This window comes from Humulus lupulus, chromosome 3, assembly GCF_963169125.1.
Source record: "Humulus lupulus chromosome 3, drHumLupu1.1, whole genome shotgun sequence".
NCBI lineage: Eukaryota > Viridiplantae > Streptophyta > Magnoliopsida > Rosales > Cannabaceae > Humulus > Humulus lupulus.
In genome coordinates, this window is record NC_084795.1 from 248,859,230 (window position 1) to 248,880,701 (window position 21,472).

Consider the following 21,472-nt stretch of genomic DNA (forward strand, 5'->3'; position numbering starts at 1 on the left):
CTCAATATCTTGAATGGCTGGGAACATGATTTCACAATAATAGAATACATCATTTCCTAACAGATCGAATATTGGTTCCCTTATGAGTTTAATTCTGGGATTGAATAGTCTCAAATCTATAATATGATTATAGATTAATTATTCACTAGTGAATTAATAGTACTTAAGGAACAAGAGGCAATTAAAAGGGTAAAATGGTAATTCTTGACCAGCTCTAATTAACGAACGAATAAACGAAGGGCAAAATACATATATTGATTATATCAATGGACTGTGTTGTAATATAATTTGATCAATAATGTGCAAGTGTACACAGTCACAAAACAAAGTCAAGCAAACAAGATTAGTGCAACATAAGAAAACAAATTGTAAAGTAATTAATAAAACACTAAATTATAATTTCATTACCCGACCATGGTGCCAAAAAGTTATTGTTATATAATTTGATCATTAATGTGCAAATAATGTGTAAGTGTGCAGAGACACAAAACTTGTAATAAAGTGATAAAATAAAATTATGTACACAAATCAATTACCAAACAATTTCAAAAGTAACCAAATTAATTTGCTTTGATTTTTGTAAACTAACACTACTTGAGATCAATTAAAAAGGCTTAAAAATAAAATATAATGCCAATCTAAAAGTGAGGTAATATGAATTGGTTGAAATGAACTTGAATTATTAAATCTCTCTATGTCTTATGACCTGTAAGTTTTGCTGCAGCAAAATCTCAACAAAATTCTCAAAATTAACAAGAATAAATTAAGTTCATAGAACTTTCCCAAATTTGAATTCAAGCATGAATTCATAATTGTTACCCAAGGCAAATAACACATTCCCATGCTATTCACAAAACATGATCTAACAAGATTATCTTTTTGTATCATTCAAATTTATCCACTATATTCAAAGTTTCTAGGACAAATATAGCTAATCATTTTGTCACTAGTGGCTAAACAACAACAAGAATTCAAGCTATTTTCTCTGATTTTGCACCACCTCATCACTCCTTGCCAGCTCAAATAATGGTGCCATGTATCTCTCCTTTATATGCTGAATTTCTGTCTTTGTATCGTGTTGAAAATGCTCTAGCAAAATTTCTTTTGCTCCAGCAAAACCTGACATTTTAGCATAAATTAAACAACTAAAAGCCATTTCACTCTTCATTATTTTCTTTGGAAAATTCATGCATAAACTCCTTATTTGTCTACTTTCATCTCTAAAAATCCAAAATGGACACAAGAACACAAAAAGGCAAAGGAATTCACTAAAAATAACAATAATAAACAAACATCACTCATCCTAATTCTATATTTATAAGCTTAAAAGTATAAACATAACTCTTTTATTCAAGATTTGTCAAACCCCCAAACTTATGACATTACGCGTCCTCGAGTGATGAGTCTAAAAAGAAAAAAACCAAAAGACAAAACAATTTGAACAACAAAAGAAAAATTTAAAGACAACAAAAACAAGAGACAACAAGAAAGGATAAACTTTGTTTTGCCAATGCTTAAAAAAGGAAAAACTCTCAAGATTTTATTTTTCAATAAGAGAAGCTAAATTTCACACTTACACAAGCCTTAAATAAAAATCTTCAAGTATTAATGTTGCTGTGAAATTATGAGTAAAGTGTTTCCATAAGTTACTTAGTGATTCCCTCTTCACTAATGTAGACAAATACTACCAAAGATTAATGGGGTGAAAGTAGGATAAAAAAGATTATTGTTTTCTCAAATCACCCTAAACACCTCAATTTTTATAAGACCAAAATCAATGCACACATTAACTTCCCCCAAAGAACACCCCACAACATAACAAAACTCTTGCCACTAGCCTTTATTACTAACATACAAAGACAAAAACTAAAATATACTTTTTTTATTCAAGGAGTTACACCCCAAACTTATTTACAAGCATACTTGATTACTCTTTTTGTCTTTTTCTTTTCTTGATTTTTTTTTTTTTTTTCTTTTCTGTTCACAAAACTTTCCTTTGATTCAAGGGAGTGCACTCTTTAAATTTTTTAAAAAATATTTTTTTACTTTTATTCAAATAATGATAAACAAACTAAATGGCAAGAGAACAAGAAAAATGAGAATACACTCACCCCAAACATAAAATTTGTCCACAATGGTGAAAAAAAAAAAAAAAAAAAAGAAAATAAAAACTCTCACCAAATTGCCTCTAGGAACATCACTGCTAGAAGGTGGGTCAAGAGAAGTCATGCCACTAACAGACTATATGAATGGAATCCAAATCAATATCCATTTTCTTCTGTAAGACCTCCTCAGAGGCACCGACGACAACTCTAGCCTTCAGACAAACCTGAGTGACAAGGGACAGAAAAAACAACCGCCCAAACTCTCCTTCACAATAATCTTTCCAACATCAATGCTCTATCCCACCATAATATAGTACAACAAAAGTAATTGATCCTGGCTCACACTCAAGTCATGTGTAATGGGCAATAGATAACACTTGAGAAAATTGAGCCAAACGCTAGCCTTGGGAGTCACAGAGACATACCGAAGTGTATGATGACCGGTGGAAGAAATAATCCATGGGGTCCCAACAATAGCCACAGTGTTAAGTACCGCTACAGAGTGCTCAGATGCAGGTGTGAGAAACATATCATTGAACACCGCACACTCAAAATTCTCCAAACAAAAGAACTCGTTGATTGCCTCAGTAGAAAGGGAAACTCTTTCTCCTCTCACCACTACTTCAGTCTGGGCCTTGGACACAAGATTGGCACAGAACTCATGCACAAGAGGCACAATTGCTCGCTTAGGCTTTAGACATAACTTATCCCACTGATGTTTCTCAATGAGATCGGCAATATAAGTAGGCAATTCAAATGAAGCATGTAAAATTCCTCACTCTGGCCATAACTTCTTGGACTTAATAGTCTCATATCACTCCTTAGCTTGGGCATTGTGAAACCTTTCAACATTAGGTGTCAGATCTTGCATTTGGGCTTTGGTTTGGACACTTTCTGTTTTGGAGGTGCTTTATTGGATGATGGAGCTGGATTAGTAGGCTTGGGACGAGGCTAAGGGACCGGGGCAGCTGGTTGTGGCAGTGAAGGAGGGGAAATGGTGGGGTCTTGTGTGTTGGCTAATGGAAATGGTGGTTGTGGGGAAATTGGTGGGTCTTCCTGAGCTATGACAGGTTGATTGGTGGGCTTATAGGCCAATTTTGTGGCTATTGTTTTCTTTTTGGTTGGTGGTGAGGTTGAGTTAGTGGTGGGTTTTCACTTTTGATCTCTTGTTTCTGGAGTTGTCATATGGGAGTCAAATATGGGCAAGATTGGTTATGGTTGCTCACAAATCACGAATTGCAACCAATGGGGCCATCAAACAATATTTCCACTTGCGTATCAACTAGCAAAGTTTCCTAGAAGCAACAAGGCACAATCAAATATCCAAAAGTACCATCGAATAAGAATCACAAATAACTCAAGAACAAATCCAAAGCCACAGATCCAACTCAACCAATATTTTTCATCGATTATTCATCATAAATAACTGGCAAAAAATCAACATGCCACCCTCACAGATCAAAGCAAACAACAATAGCACCCTGTGTAGTTGCCCAAAATCACAATGCTACACTCAAAGAACAAAACAAGAGCAATTTATCCACAATACGTAATAAAGAATGAACCAAAGATGGCATCCCCAAAGGAAAAAATTCACAAACACAACTAAACCAATCCAAAGTATGAAAAATATTACCCAGAAAGAGCTGCAAAGGTGAAGTTACTGCCACAAATATCCAAAGAAAGAACTTCGGAAAGGAGCAAAAGGAAACTACAAAGGAGAAACTCGGCAGTGGTGGAAAGGCATTGGGCCTCGGGTTTGGATTTGTGGGGGAGACTCGACTGAGTATGAGATTGGGTCTCAAGTGGTGGCGTCACGCAATAAGGAACTCACGAAGCTGGGGTCGGGGCCAATTTTTTATGGGTGCGGCGGAGCTCTCGACGTCGGCTTTTCTCAGAGACACGCGTGGCCTCGCGTGAAGGGGAGGCGCGCTTGGGCTCGTGGAATCTGGGTACACGCTTGAGAATCAATGACGGAACGGGGACCAGATTGCACTAGGCGGTGGCGCGCGAATGGAAGTCGCACCTAGGTCAAAGTCACACGTAGTTGGGCTCGTGCCCGGGGTCACTTGGTTTGGAGTCTAGGTTAGTGGGTGCATGAAATTTGGAGCTTGGCTCAAAGAAAAAGGGTGGTGAGGTGGTCAAAGCTGAGGGTGATGGTGATTGTGGGAGTGGCTGCTAGGGCCAAGGGAAGAGAAAGAGACGAGAAGGAGAATGGGGAAAGGGTATCAGGGTAGGGTGGTTTTTTTTATTTTTTTATTTCTTTTAAACTCTGAATGTCGTGCGAGCCCACGCACCATTTTCACGACTTGTGCTTGTCCCAATTTCAAAAAATTTATGCAACAATATTATATGAGTAAAAGTTTTGCTGTATGAGGCGGATGTCCTTAATTTTTCGGAAATGTCTCCCATTTTACTTCAGCAAAATTTATAAAAAATCACCAAGACCCCCAAATTACTTCCCAAACATCATTTTCTTTATTTTTATCTCCTAAAACACAAGAAAAAATATAAAACCACTCCCAAAAACAATACAATAAAATGAAATTGAACTAACAAATTAAAACTAAAATAACTAAAAGAACACTTTTTTTTTTCTTTTCTTTGCTTTTTTTTTTATATATGTACACATAATTATTTTTTCTTTTGTTGTTTTGGGTTGTCTTATAAATAGTGCCTGAATCACTTGACAGTCGTAGTTACCAACTACTTCAAGGATCCTCCAAAGTTATGGAGGTCTTCTCACAGTTGACCTTGCCACCCCAATAGTGCTTCAATAGCTGCCCAATCACTTTAAACTCCCTTCCAAATTGATCTTCTCGCACATCAACTACTCCAAATGGATTAACTTTGACCACAGTGAATGGGCCTCACCAACGGGACTTCAACTTGCCAGGAAACAAATTCAAACGCGAATTAAAGAGCAAAACTCGCTGCCCCTTTTCAAAGACTCGAGGGTTAATCCTCTTGTCATGCCACCTCTTGGTTTTCTCCTTATAAATCTTAGCATTTTCATAGGAGAAAAATCTCATCTCCTCAAGCTCATTCAATTTCAACTTTCGAGCTTCTCCAGCAGCTTGGAGATCCATATTTAACTTCTTGGTGGCCTAATATGGTTTATGCTCTAACTCAACTAGCAAATGGCAAGCTTTCCCAAAAACCAAATGATAAGGTGACATTCCCAAAGGGGTTTTGAAAGTTGTTCTATAGGCCCAAAGAGCATCATCCAATCTTTTCTATTAGGATTCACCACTTTTTCTATAATTCCCTTTATTTCTCTATTGGATAGCTCTGGTTGGCCATTTTTTTTAGGATGGTAGGCTATAGCAATCTTGTGTCTCAAACTTCATCACCACCTTAGCATCATTGGTGGAACTTGCTATCGCTTCAACTCATTTCGATACACACTCTAAAACCACCAAAATGTAAAAGTTCCTAAAAGAAGGAGGGAAAGGTCCCATGAATTCAATGCCTCAAACATCAAACAACTCCACTTCAAAGATGAGATTCAATGGCATCTCATTTCTTGCAGAAATATTACTGACCTGTTGGCATCTATCACATATTTTAACAAATTCATGAGCATTCTTGAAGATAGAAGGCTAATAATACCCCGATTGAAAAACTTTTGATGTTGTCCTTTGACCACCAAAATGCCCTCCATAAGGAGCTTAATGACAGTGCTCAAGAATGCTTTGAACCTCCTCTTCCAAAACACAACGCCTCAACACGTGATCTGAACATTGCTTATAATGAAATGGTTCATCCCAATAATAAAACTTCACATCATGAAAGAACTTCTTAAGTTGCTAACCCTTCAAATCAGGTGGAGTTCTCCCATTCACCAAATAATTCACAAAATCAACATGACATGGCATTGAAACTTATCTCACCACCAAGAGTTGCTCATCAGGAAATGTCTCTTTAATTGGCTACTCAACATTCTCCTCATTAACATCTTTAAGTCTAGAGAGATGGTCATCCACTTGATTCTCCATTCCTTTTCTATCTCGGATTTCCAAATCAAATTATTAATGAAGCAACACCCAACAAATGATCTTGGTTTTGCATCCTTCTTCACAATAAGATACCTTATGGCGGAATGGTCTATACTTTAGTCCCAACAAGGTATGCTCTAAACTTATCAAAAGCAAATACCACAGCCAAAAGTTCCTTCTCCATGGTAGTGTAGTTCAATTGAGCATCGACTAATGTCTTGCTTGCATAATAGATGGAATGAAACACCTTCTCTTTTCTTTGGCCAAGTACATCACCTACAGTAAAATCACTAGCATCACGCATTAGCTCAAAAGGTAGGGACCAATCGGGAGCTATAATAATAGGGGCAGATACAAGAGCCTTCTTCAAAGTTACAAAGACACTCATTGGTGAACTCAAAAGCTTGATTGTGCTCAACTAAAGAACAAAGAGGCTTAGAGATTTTTGAGAAATCTATGATAAACCTCCTGTAGAAACCTGCATGCCCCAAGAAACTTCAAATTCCCTTGACTTTAGTAGGTGATGGTAGCTTCTCCATGACTTCAATTTTTGCTCTATCTACCTTAATGCCTTTGTTAGAAATCCGATGACCCAACACAATGCCCTCTTGCACCATAAAATGGCATTTTTCCCAATTGAGCACCAAGTTTATTTCTTCACATCTCTCTAACACCATCTCAAGATTGACCAAGAAAGCATCATAAGATTCACCAAATACTGAAAAGTCATCCATAAACACCTTAAGACTTTTCTCCACCATATCAAAAAAAAAATCCATCATACAACGTTGAAAAGTAGCAGGGGCATTGCATAACCCAAATGGCATCCTTCGGAAAGAAAATATCCCATATGGGCAAGTAAAAGTGGTCTTTTCATGATCTTCAAGAGCAATAGAAATTTTGTTGTAGCCCGAATACCCATGCAGAAAGCAAAAATACTCCTTCCCCACTAGTCTATTAAGCATTTGATCAATAAAAGGCAACAAAAAATGATCTTTTCTTGTTGCCTTGTTAAGCTTCCAATAATCCATACAAACTCGCCAACCTTTCACCGTTCTTGTGGGAATCAACTCATTGTTATCATTAGCAACCACCATGGCTCCACCTTTCTTGGGAACACAATGAACCAGATTGACACAAGAACTAACTGATAGTGGGTAAGTAATCCCAACATCTAACCACTTGCTCACCTCCTTTTTCACGACTTCCTTCATAATGGGATTGAGCCTTCGTTGTTGCTCAACATAATTGCTACAACAATCTTCTAGAAAAATATTATTCATACAGAGAGAGGGACTTATACCCTTTATCACTGTCATGGTCCAACTAATAGCCTTCTTGTATTTCTTCAACACATCGAGCAACATACTCTCTTTTTCAACCCCAAACATTGCAGAAACAATCACATACAATGTCTCTCCATCACCCAAATAAGAATACTTCAAATGACTAGGAAAAAGCTACAATTCCAACTTTGGCGGCTCTTGAATAAATGGCTTGGAAGACTTGAAATTTTTTTCCGAGAACTCCAAGGACTCAAAATTCCTTCCGAATCTAGGAAAAGGCTGCTTGGATTGAACCCATCTAACTTGGGTTTCTTCCTCTTCACTCATTTCTTCAAGCTCTTCAAGTGAAATCACCCCCATTCCATCTTTACAAGTTTCTTTTTGCAATTTTTCAGCAACAATAGCATCAAATCACACTCAAAGAAGAACACTGCTCAATCTCATCTGGAAACTTCATAGCATTGAAAACATAGAAAGTCACTTTTTGGTCATTTACCTTTATTGTGAGATCTCTTTTTGGACATTAATCAAAGTCCTTCTGGTAGCAAGAAATGGCTTCCCAAAATGATTGGAACACAGCTTGATAATCAAGAATAATAAAATCCATCGGAAAAATGAACTTATTGTTGGTTTTTATTGATCAAATCAGAGATAATAGGCAGCGGAACAACAATCAAATTGTTAGTTTAATCCCATAAGATTTCTAGATCTACTTCTTCACATGCATATAAATATTGAATCAAAGACATGAATAGAAAAATTACCTCAGGTCCTTCCTTGCTGTTATCTATTTGTATGGCTAAATCCTTGGCTAAATCTCACACCAAGATCTTCCAAAATGTCCTCAGCACACAAAGAACGAGTGTGGGCTCGCTATACAAACAATAGGCAAAAAACTATTTATCTGATGTTCTCAACACATGAGATCTGATAAAGTTTGGACCTAGATTTTGTGAAGAACAGTGACTTTTGTTTGTATCACTGTTCTCTTTCTCTGAGAGAGATTTCTAGATATTTTTCTATCCCTGAAAAGTTACGTTCTGAAAAACTGATATCCTATATTTAATATATCCAATATATTAAAATAAAATCTTAGTTATTTTAAAAAATTTGAAAATAACTAATCGGTTATTAGATTTTTGTTTAAATAATAATATTTTAATCAAATTACAATATCTCATTATTTATTTAATATTTAAATAACTAAAATTGTGGAACCTAGAAACTGATTATAGTCTCTTATGCATGTAGCACAGTGATTGTGCACTGTGCTACACGTGTACCACATGCCAATGATGGCATGCGATTTTTCTCAATTTTTATTATTATTTTAAATACCAAAAATCCCAAAAATAAATTAATTATATTTTTGTTAAATAAAATAATTAATTAATTAAGTACACATAATTAAACAATAATTATGTTTGATACATAGAAAAATATTTTACTTATCACATAAGTCATTTTTGCCCATTTTTGTATTTACCTTTGTCGGTGATTGTTTGAGCCATTTCGGGGACCATAGACCTATAACATTAGGCTCCAATAAATTGAAACCAAATAATTAAACTCTTTAATTATAATAGTTAATTTATTAATTCTGATATTACTCCACTATAAATTCAGACTTGCACTCTTTATGTTATAGATATACTTTTACAGAAATATTTTCTTAAGTCGTCCATTGATATAACCATCTTACAATAGTTCAACCCTCTAATTAATTAGTTAATAAATTAGAATGGAAGAATTACCATTTTACCTTTCTAATTTACTTCTTATTCCTTAAGTACCATTAATTCACTAGTGAATAATTAATCTATAATCTAATTATAGATTTGAGCTCAAAATCATTCAGTTCCAGAATTAACCCTTAAGGGAACGAATATACGATATGTTAGGAAAGATTAGATTCAATATTGTTGATACATGTTCCCAGCCATCCATAATATTAAATCTCCAAAACAAAAGTCATTAGCCTCATTCTTTGAAGAGACCTTAACGAATGAATCAAAAGATTTAATAAACATGAACAGGATTTCATGAACACTCAGGATTTAGGTTAATCTATAAATGATCATCAGTTATGATACGAATTACAAGTCTTTATTGTTAAATAGTTTTTGGATAAAGACTTTAATTCATATCGGTCCATGTCATATATAATAATATTATATAAAGCACCTTTACCGAGATGTCTTACCACATCAATAATTCGAATCTAGATTATTTGTATCATTATGATACTCAATCCCATATTACGTACATGACCCTCGAATTGCTTTGCCTGAAGCATCTTCGTGAACGGGTCTGCCAGGTTGTGTTCTGATGTGATTTTCAGAATGGACACATCTCCTCTATGTACGATTTCTCTGACTAAGTGGTATTTGCGCTTTATATGTTTTCCTCTCTTATGGCTTCTTGGTTCTTTAGAATTAGTCACTGCTCCATTGTTGTCACAGTAAAGAACAAGTGGTTTCTCCACTTCTGGAACTACTTCCAAATCTGTGTAGAACTTTTTCAGCCAAACTGCTTCCTTAGCTACTTCACAAGCTGCTATGTATTCAGCTTCCATGGTTGAATCAGCTATATTGGATTGCTTAATGCTTCTCCAGACAACTGCTCCACCACCAAGAGTGAATACTAACCCAGAAGTAGACTTTCTACTATCCTTGTCAGATTGAAAATCTGAGTCAGTGTATCCAGTAGATTCGAGGTCACTACCCGAATATACTAGCATATAGTCTCTCGTTCTTCTGAGATACTTGAGAATATGTTTCACCGCAATCCAGTGTTCCAAACCTGGATTTGATTGATAACGACTGACAATCCCTACTGCATAACATATGTCAAGTCTAGTACATAACATTGCATACATTAGGCTCCCTACAGCTGATGCATAGGGATACTTTCTCATATCCTCTTGCTCTTGTGGTGTCTTTGGACACTAATCTTTGCAAAGAGTAATTCCATGTTTGGTTGGCAATTTACCCTTTTTGGAATTCTCCATAGAGAATCTTTCAAGAACTTTATCAATATAATTTGCTTGTGAAAGTGCTAGGAGCTTGTTCTTTCTATCTCTTAGAATTTTAATGCCTAGAACATAGCTCGCTTCTCCCTAATCTTTCATTTGGAATTTGTCAGCCAACCATTTCTTTACATTTGATAATGTCTCTACATCATTCCCGATGAGTAGGATATCATCAACATAAAGAACTAAGAAAACCACAATTTTTCCTTTGATGTATTTATAAACACATGCTTCGTCAACATTTTGTTCGAAACCATATGTTTTAATAGTTTCATCAAATGTTAAGTTCCAAGATCTTGATGCTTGTTTCAATCCATATATGGATTTCAACAATTTGCATACCTTTTGATCTTGATCCTTCTTTATAAACCCTTCTGGTTGTTCCATATAAATGGTTTCATCAAGGTGTCCATTCAGAAAAGTTGTCTTGACGTCCATTTGCCATATCTCATAATTATAGATGGCAGCTGTGGATAAGAGTATGCGAATGGACTTAAGCATGGCCACAGGAGAAAATGTTTCTTCATAGTCCACACCCTCTCTCTGTGTGTATCCTTTTGCCACAGGCCTTGCTTTATAGGTCTCTACCTTTCCATCTACACCCCTTTTCTTCTTGTAGATCCATTTGCATCCAATGGCATTAACATTGTCAGGCAGATCTACAAGTTCTCAGACTGAATTGGAATACATTGATTCCATTTCTTGATTCATGGCATCTTGCCACTTATCAACATCAGGGTCTTCCATTGCTTCTTTAAAAGTCAATGGATCATCCTTTTCAGTATCTGATACAAGAACGTGTGCCTCATGTTCGTAGCGAATAGGTTGTCTCACAATACTCCCACTACGACGTTGCACTGGTTTTTCCTTTTCAGGAATTGTGGTTTCTTTTGTTGTTTTATCATTAACTGGTGAAGAGGATGGAGATGAAATATTATCTGTCATTAGTTCCTCTAAAACTACTTTGCTCCGAGGTTTAAAATCATTCATATAGTCGTGTTCTAAAAAGGTTACATTTGTCGAAACAAATACCTTTTGATCACTTGGGCTATAGAAATATCCACCTCTTGTTTCTGGAGCATAGCCCACAAATATACACACTTCAGACCTAGAATCCAGTTTTCCAGATTTAGGTCTTAGCACATAAGCAGGACAACCCCAAATACAGAAATGTCGTAAACTAGGTTTACTTCCATTCCATAGTTTCAGAGGTGTCTTTGTCACAGCTTTAGATGGAACTACATTCAAAATGTAGTTAGCCGTTTGAAGTGCATATCCCCAAAACGATAAGGGAAGTGAAGAGTAGCTTAACATAGACCTGACCATGTCCAACAGAGTTTGGTTTCTTCTCTCTGAAACTCTGTTTTGTTGTGGCGTTCCAGGTGCTGTGAGTTGGGATAAAATTCCATGCTCCAGCAAGAAATCTTTGAATTCAGAATCCAAATATTCACCACCATGATCAGATCGGAGTGTTTTTAAAGATTTACCTAATTGCTTCTCAGCTAAAGCTTTGAAGTCTTTAAACCTATCAAAAGTTTCTGACTTCTTAAGCATTAGGTACACATGACCGTATCTAGAATAGTCGTCAGTAAATGTGATAAAATATTCATAACCACCTCGAGCTTTAATGTTAATTGGACCACATACATCACTATGTATTAGCTCTGGTGGTTCTTTGGCTCTAATTCCCTTCGAAGTGAAAGTTCATTTAGTCAATTTTCCTTCTAAACAGGATTCACAAACCGGTAGGGTTCCAACTGTTAGTTCCCTTAGAGGTCCATCTTTAGTTAACCAGTTTATCCTATCTAGACTAATATGACCTAATCTCAAGTGCCATAGATACGTGCCATTTTCATTAGAAACCTTTTGTCTTTTGTTACTTTATGGAACAACTACTTTAAATAATTCAGAATTATTGAGCGATTTTTCTATTGGATTAAGCATGTATAGTCCGTCCTTTGTTTTGCATGACAAATATTGTTCCCATTCCTTGAAATAAAAATCATATTATTATTAAATGAAATGCCAAATTTTTGTTCATGTAACAAAGATAAAGAAATAATGTTTCTAGTAATTTCAGGAATAAATAACACATTATTCAAAACTAGAAAATTGTTTTTAAAATTCAAACGGATTGTTCCACATGCTTTAGCTGAAACAAGCGCTCCACTTCCCACTCTCATAGTCATCTCTCCTTGCTCCAACTGCTTTGCGGACTCAAGCATTTGCAAACAAGAACAAACATGGTTAGTGGAACCAGAGTCAACTATCCATGATAATTTATCTTGTTCCACCATACAAGCTTCGAGTACAAGTAAATCTGATTTACCTTTCTTTTTCTCTTTTAGCTCGGCGAGATACTTTGGACAATTTCTCTTACAATGACCATCGACATTACAATGGAAACACTTTCCTTTGGGTGCCTTTTGTTTGGGGTCATTTTTTTTTTGTTCTCGGGTGACTTGGATGACTTCTTTGCCTTTTTCGGATTGTCCTTTTTAGGTTTGTTGTCATTGTTATTGCCTTTTCTTTTCTTCTTAGAAGAATATGGTTTTGCTTCAACCTGACTTGAGATGGTCTTATTCAAAGACTCAAAAGTTTGTAATTCATTCAGCAATTGTGTCATGTTAAAATCCAATTTGTTCATGACATAATTGGTTGTGAATGTAGAAAAAGCAGGAGTTAAAGACTCAAGTATAATGCTTACTTGTGTCTTTTCATCCATGACTGCTCCATGCATCTCAGCTTCATGAAGTACACTGATCATGTTCAAAACATGCTCATGCATAGATTGACCTTTCTTCATCTTAGCATTCATGTAGGTTCTAGTAGCCTCATGACGGATTTGATCAGATGGGCGCCCAAACATTTCCTTAAGAGATTCTAGTATCTCAAAAGCAGTTTCCATGGATTCATGCTTTGTTCGTAAGACATCACTCATGCTTACAAGCATATAACACTTAGCTTTGTTATTAGATTGAATCCATGCATCAAATTTGTCCCGAACATGTTTCGGGGCATTAACGCCAGGTTCTTCAGGACATTCCTCATTTAGGACAAACTTGTGGTTTTCGCTAGCCAACAACAAATTCATATTTGATTTCCATTTTGTGAAGTGAACATCAGTTAATTTTTCTTGTGTGATTAAAGCATTGATGGGATTTCCAGAGATAGACATATTCTAAATAAAATAAATAAAAACATTATTATTATTATATTTAGAAAAATAAATATCAAACTTTTCAGAAATTAAACGTGATGCATGAGGACAATTAAAACACATAAAATAAAGAATAATTTCCACAATACAATTTTCTAACAATTAAAGTGCCACCTTAGGGTCGGTCAAATTAATTTTAGAGAATTTATAAGACATTCTTATCTTTATTGTTTAATATTTAAAATAACTCTTTATTTTCTCTTTTAAACATTAAAGTACCGCTTAGTTTGGTCAAGTTATGATTATCCACTACAAAAGCTTAATCATAACTTTGTGAGTGTAACCCATTATTTCGGAGTTCATGACTTAACTTAGGACATGCCTCCTTAGGGTCGGTCAAGCCTAAAATACATCATTAGTTCCTATCTATGTAAGAAATACAACCTTGCTAAGGGGGACGAAAACAAAGTCGTCGCGATGCGCTATTCATATCTCATGGTGTTGTATTAATAATGGAGACCATGGGTTATGTTTGAGATATCAACCATCTCCCACTCACTATTTTAAAATAAGTGTTTTTCAACCTAATTAATTATAACATCTTTAAACCTTATGAACATAATTAAAATTGGAAAGAAAGCGAGTTTCTAGGTCCATATCTAATTTTAAATTACCAATCATGTTCATCTAAACTCTAAAAAAAAACACTTTTAAAATAAAGTTGGTTTAAAGAAATTAAGTCATAAAAACTTAAATTAGTGTGATATTTTACCAAGTTTTCAAAATAAAACTAAGTAATTTACATGCAATTGATTTCGCAAAAAAATTCATATAAACACATAGGACAATCCTAATAATCATATTTCTACTAATGAGATGCATGATTATGATTGTGTGGGTTTTTATGTATGGCAGACAATGCATGAACATGTTATCAATCACATTAATCACATAAAAATAATTATTTAAATAAATAAATAAACAATAAATGTTGAATCGGGTGCTTTTGGGTATTTCTAATTTTACAACCACTTTATAAAATTAAAATAAATAAAATAAAACCGCCTTGATCTCCATCGGGCTTCTTTACTTTGTTGGTAGGATATGTGTAATAAGAAAATAATTTTCTAATTATTTTGATTAATTAAAACAAACTTTTAAATAATCATTATTTTTATTTTTCTTTTTAATTAAAACAAATTTTAATTAAAACTGAAATGAATTTAAATTAAAATCTGTTATTTTGAAAAAATAAATTTTAAATAAGATATTAAAAAAGGTTTGTTAAGATAATAAAAATATCTCATTATTTAAATATCAAATTTCAAAAATAGGATATTTAAACATTTTAAAATTTTAAAAAAATAACAGATTAATTTAAGAAAAAATAAAAAAAAATTATGGACCAGTCAGGCGGGGACACGTGGCGTCAAACGGGGCTGCCGGGGCTGGACTGTACGGAACCGTACGGACCGTCTGTATAGTCCGTATGGACGTCCGTACGACGTCCCGGCAGCGGCTCGGAGGTCGGCCTCGGAGGATCGGTGGCGAAATTCTGAATCCTGGGCTTCGTTTTGACTTTTGTGTGATCAGAATTACAATTTTATGGTGTCAAAAACCAAATAAAATTACATAAATCCTATGCCCTTTAATGGCTTACACAATGATCTAATCATAAACCAATCCTAACCTAAAAACACCATATAATTAACGATTCAACATTCTCATGCATTCAATTACAATAAGCCATACATCCATTCATCAAAATAAATAAATGCATAAAAATAAACCCCCACAGATTCAATATATATAAATATGTGAAGATGGCTCTGGTACCATTTGTTGGTTTTTATTGATCAAATCAGAGATTATAGGCAGCGGAACAACAATCAAATTGTTAGTTTAATCCCATAAGATTTCTAGAACTACTTCTTCACATGCATATATATATTGAATCAAAGACATGAATAGAAAAATTACCTCAGGTCCTTCCTTGCTGCTATCTTTTTGTATTGCTAAATCCTTGAGATCTCACACCAAGATCTTCCAAAATGTCCTCAGCACACAAAGAACGAGTGTGGGCTTGCTATACAAACAATAGGCAAAAAACTATTTATCTGATGTTCTCAACATATGAGATCTGATAAAGTTTGGACCTAGGTTTTGTGAAGAACAGTGACTTTTGTTTGTATCACTGTTCTCTTTCTCTGAGAGAGATTTCTAGATATATTTCTATCCCTAAAAAGTTACGTTCTGAAAAACTGATATCCTATATTTAATATATCCAATATATTAAAATAAAACCTTAGTTATTTTAAACAATTTGAAAATAACTAATCAGTTATTAGATTTTTGTTTAAATAATAATATTTTAATCAAATTACAATATCTCATTATTTATTTAATATTTAAATAACTAAAATTGTGGAACCTAGAAACTGATTACAGTCTCTTATGCGTGTAGCACAGTGAATGTGCACTGTGCTACACGTGTACCACATGCCAATGATGGCATGTGATTTTTTCTAATTTTTATTATTATTTAAATACCAAAAATCCCAAAAATAAATTAATTCAAAATTAATTATATTTTTGTTAAATCAAATAATTAATTAATTATACATAATTAAACAGTAATTATGTTTGATACATAGAAAAATATTTTACTTATCACATAAGTTCTTTTTGCCCATTTTTGTGTTTACCTTTGTCAGTGATTGTTTGAGCCATTTCGGGGACCATGGACCTATATCATTAAGCTCCAATAAATTGAAACTAAATAATTAAACTCTTTAATTATAATAGTTAATTTATTAATTATGATATTACTCCACTATAAATTCAGAATTGCACTCTTTATGTTATAGATATACTTTTACAGAAATATTTTCTTAAGTCGTCCATTGATATAACCATCTTACAATAGTTCAACCCTCTAATTAATTAGTTCATAAATTAGAATGGAAGAATTACCATTTTACCTTTCTAATGTACTTCTTATTCCTTAAGTACCATTAATTCACTAATGAATAATTAATCTATAATCTAATTATAGATTTGAGCTCAAAATCATTCAGTTCCAGAATTAACCCTTAAGGGACCTAATATATGATCCGTTAGGAAAGATTAGATTCCGTATTGTTGATACATTTTCCCAGCCATCCATGATATTAAATCTCCAAAACAAAAGTCATTAGCCTCATTCTTTGAAGAGACCTTAACGAATGAATCAAAAGATTTAATAAACATGAACAAGAGTTCATGAACACTCAGGATTTAGGTTGATCTATAAATGATCATCAGTTATGATACGAATTACAAGTATTTATTGTTAAATGGTTTTTGGATAAACACTTTAATTCATATCGGTCCATGTCATATATAATCATATTATATAAAGCACCTTTACCGAGATGTCTTACCACATCAATAATCCAAATCTAGATTATTTGTATCATTATGATACTCAGTAAACCATACCTACAACTCCAATTAAAGAATTCCATAACTTTAATTTGTTGTTGTTGACTATTTTTATTCATTCATGTGATCTTAATTCTCTCGTACTAATACAAGATCACATCCTCAATAATGAATATGGAATTTTTCTGATATTTACAAAATTATTCAAACAATAATTTAACAATCTAAATATAACAATAATAATAAACCGTTGTATTTATTTAGTCACAGAAAAACAAATGTCTTTACATGCTTTTAGGACACACTCCTAACACTTATCAACTTGCACAAGAACATCTTTGTAACGACCCAAATTCAGTGTTAAGGCTTAAGGGCCTGGAGCAGCATGCCTGGAGGGCATGATGGGATTTTATGTGTGACTTTAATAAGTTTAATGCATGATTATGATTTATTGCACGTTATATGACTATTTGATTATTTGAGATGCATGACTATGTGAATTAGTATGCATGTAGACCTGATTGTCTTAGAATGAGCATGATTGTAACTTGGCCATGTTAGGGCATAACTGTGATAATTGTACTATGTGAATTGTGCCATGTGAGTGTGGTGTTATTATCAGGATGCACGCATCGAGACGGTCCTAGTGAGCCAATTAGTCTAAAAGTCACAACGGGATGTTGTACCCGGCTCGGGAGGAGCCTAGGGGTACTTCGGGAATCTTATAAAGTTGAGTTTAGAATGAGTGGTTAGTTATTGGTAATTGAGTAACCTGGGTAACTGTTTGTAAATGCTGTGGGTAACAAGTTTTAAGATAGAAAGTAGTAGAATTGAAATGAAAGTGTAAAAACTTAAGCGCCCTTGAAGGTTTAGCTAAGAAGGATTAGTAGGAAGGGGTAATTTGGTCTTTTGGCAAGGGGATTATGAAATTCTCAGCTGGGATATAGGGGGTATGGTTTGGGCATTTGGGTTCACTTGAGGCTTTGATAGAAATTGAAGAGAAGAAAGAGAAGGAGAAAGAAGAGCTAGGGCAAGCAAAAAGAAAAGAAGAAGAAGAGAAGGAGAAGTGGGAGTCTAGGAGGAGATCAAGGACTTTGTGTGGATTCTCCATTTGAGGTAAGGGTTTTATACATATTTAAGTTTGGGTTTTGTTTTGATTTGAGGAATTTAAATGCCTAAGCTAAGCATTGTTAAGTTTTGGGTTAGTTGCTGAAATTTGAGATCAAAGGTGTGGATCTTGGGTGTGTTGATGTTTTGGTCTTGATTCTAGTGTTTATAGGGTGTTAGATTGTTCATTTGAGGTTTGGATTTGAGTTTTGGGGTTCAGGTATTGGTTTGGGGTGATTTGGAGAGGTTAAAGCTCGGGAAAAATGCAGGAAAAACCCAGAAAATCTAGGTTCGCGAAGGAGCGCCGCGGCCCTGTTCTTGGGCGCCGCGGCGCGAGGAGGCTTCAGGATGGGGGCCAGGTCGCTGGGTGCCGCGGCCCTTGATGGGTGTGCCGTGGCCCTAGGCCATTTTGGCAGCCCAAAAGTTGAGTTTTTAGGGCTTTTGCCCGGGGACTCGGGGGATGGTTCCGATACTTTGTTTTATGGATTTAGAGGTCCCGGGAGTGCGGGATTGGTCCCGGGAAGTGGTCTTGGGCTTGGTTAGTATTAAAAGTGTTTTATGTGTGTTGTGACTAGGATTTCGGTGAGGCTCGTGCTAGAGGACCGTGCTCGTGACCGTGGTGCATCGGAAAGCTCGGGACACAGGTAAGAAAACCGTAACAGCCGAGAATAGGGCATGGCCCCACTGTGTGATTGCAGGGCATGGCCCCAGATTGTATTATGTGCAAATGTTTAACCTTAAATGAATCATGATGTGTGTGAATGATTATTCGAATGTACTATATGTGTGATTATAATGAAATGAACGGCAAGGGCCGAGTGCGGCGTAGGCCGGGTACGGCCGTGGGGCCGAAAATAACACACAGCACATGGGATGCTTATATTCAGGGTGGGACCCAAGGGATACATGAGTTATCCTCGCGGTGAGAACCGAAACCCCAGGCTTTGGTAAGGCCTCTGGGGTGGCATGGCCGTGCTTGTTTATTATGATGGTTTTCCTATTTATCAGTGAATTATGCCAGCTATATGAATTGCATATGTTATGTATTATTTGGGTTTTCTTGCTGGGTTTCGGCTCACGGGTGCTCCGTGTGGCAGGTAGAAGCAAGGAGTCAGTCAACCGGCCATGAGTATGGAGAGCGTGGGGGCGGCGCGTACATGTTCGGCCTGCCCGACTGCTTTGGTTGGGGGCATTTTGTAAATGGCTGTACTGATCCATTCTTTTGATAGTTAACCCGGTGTAAATCTATTTTTGAGTTGTAAATATTTTGTAAACCTTATTTTGGGATCCCAGATGTTTTATACTTACGTTTTCAATGAAGTTAAACATTTTTAAAGAGTACAGCCTTAAATTCTGATTTATCCACACTTTTGGTTTTTGAGACCACTTAGAGTCAGTCAAAAGCATGATTTTTATTTTAAACTCACTTAGTAACGGCTCTAAGGTAGTAGGGCGTTACAATCTTCAATCTTGGCTTCCGGGTGGGCTATAGAACAATCCGTTAATTGCAAAGTGACGGTGGTCGGCCTTGCTTCTCCAATTTCCAACTTCTTGAGACACGGGCATCAAATTAATACTAGCTCCCAAATCACAAAGAGCTCTACCAACATCTCTACCACCAATAGAACAAGGTATAGTGAAACTGCCCGGATCCTTTAGCTTAGGAGAAATTTTATACTTCAATATAGCACTACAACCTTCGGTCAAAGCAAGCGTTTTAAATTCACCAAGCCTTCTCTTCTTTGTCAAAATATCCTTCAAGAACTTCACATAGTTGGGCATTTGTTCCAAAGCTTCTACCAATGGTATGGTCATGCGGAGTTGCTTCAAAACATCTAGAAATCTCTAGAATTGGCCATCTTGTTGCTGCTTTTGAATTCGTTAGGGAAATCATGGAGGTGGCTTGCTAATTAGCTGATGTATTTTGTTGATGAATTGTTGCAGCATTTGACATATTAGAACTTCCAACTCTTTCTTCTTTTTCCACACTACTTTGGATTGAAGTGAGCTGATTTTTTCTCTTAGATTTACCCTCATTCAACTCCAGATTTTTACCACTCCTCAAAGTAACTGCTTTGCAATGATTTTTACCATTTCTCCTTGGATTTTCAGTATCACTAGGCAAGGTGCCTTGTGGTCTATTCCTTAACTCATGAGCTAGCTGCCCCATTTGAATCTCAAGGTCCTTCAAAGACGTTGATTGACTTTGAATCACTACATCATTCTTGGCCATATACTCTTTCATCAAATTCTCCAAAGCGCTTGTTTGAGAAACTTGTGGAGGAGGAGGTTGAGCTCTTGGTTGTTGTCGTTGAGAAAAACATGGTGGATAAGTAGGCTTGTTTGACATGGTTTCTCCACTTGAACTAGCCCTTTGACCTCGCTAAGAAAAGTTTGGATAATTCCTCCAACTCGGATTGTAAGAGTTGGAATATGGATTGTTGTGGTTGGCATTTTGATTCCCCAAGTAACAAACCAAAGCTGGATTAGAAGGAAAAATATCAAATGTGTTCCCTTCTCCACAATAAACACAAGAAACCTCCACTACTTGGCCTATAGGAGATGGTCGTATGTTACCCCCTATACTCATGGTCTTTAAAATGTTGGTCATAGATGAAACTTGAGCGGTCAAAGCTGTAAAAGCATCTACCTCATGAAGACCTTCTACCTTTCTTCCCACTGGGGCTCTAGCACTAGACCATTGGTAAATGTTGTTGGCAATCTACATCCAAAATCTCATATGCTTCATTGTAGGACATAGAGAGAATTGCCCCATTTGCTGATGCATCAAAAACTATGCGAGTGGAAGCATTGAGACCATTGTAAAAAGTCTCCATTTGAATGCAATGCAGAATACCATGATGTGGGAACTTCCTCAATAACTCTTTAAACCTCTCCCAAGCATCATACACTGACTCATCTTCCAACTATTGAAAAGAAATAATCTCATTCCAAAACTTAGCATTTTTCGTTTGAGGGAAATACTTCATCAAAAATTTCTCAGCTAGATCATTCCACGTAGTAACTGAGTTGGAAGGAAGTGTATTGAGCCAAGCTCTAGTTCTGTCCCATAGATAAAAAGGGAACAATTTCAACCTCAAGGACTCTTCAATAACGCCTTGCAACTTGAATGAATCGCTCACCTCCAAAAATTAACGAAGATGGAGATGAGGATCCTCTGTAGCTAGCCCACTAAATTGACCCACTGTCTACAACATTTGGAACATCACTGGCTTCAACCCAAATTGAGCTGCTTGAATTTCAGGCCTAACAATGCCAGGATTCATCTAATTAAACTTTGGGGAAGTGTACTCCCTTATGGTCCCATCTCTATCATCGGCCATAACAATAGCATTAACGAC

The 21,472-nt window shown here is 35.7% G+C and overlaps 1 long non-coding RNA gene and 1 other non-coding gene across 3 annotated transcripts; one reads left to right on the forward strand and one right to left on the reverse strand.

Annotated features, from left to right (window-relative positions):
- Positions 1-858: 858 nt before the first annotated feature.
- LOC133823560 (uncharacterized) lies at positions 859-4,575 on the reverse strand. 2 transcript variants are annotated; one of them, XR_009888423.1, is made up of 3 exons: positions 3,742-4,455; positions 2,179-3,612; positions 859-1,119 (listed from the first exon to the last, which is right to left on the reverse strand). It is a non-coding gene; the product is annotated as an uncharacterized LOC133823560 (long non-coding RNA). The 2 variants fall into 2 exon arrangements; XR_009888422.1 differs by having other exon boundaries at positions 2,179-4,575.
- A 16,388-nt stretch (positions 4,576-20,963) lies between these two features.
- Positions 20,964-21,070, forward strand: LOC133828311 (small nucleolar RNA R71). Its single transcript, XR_009890938.1, has one exon. It is a non-coding gene; the product is annotated as a small nucleolar RNA R71 (small nucleolar RNA).
- The last annotated feature ends 402 nt before the right edge of the window (positions 21,071-21,472 follow it).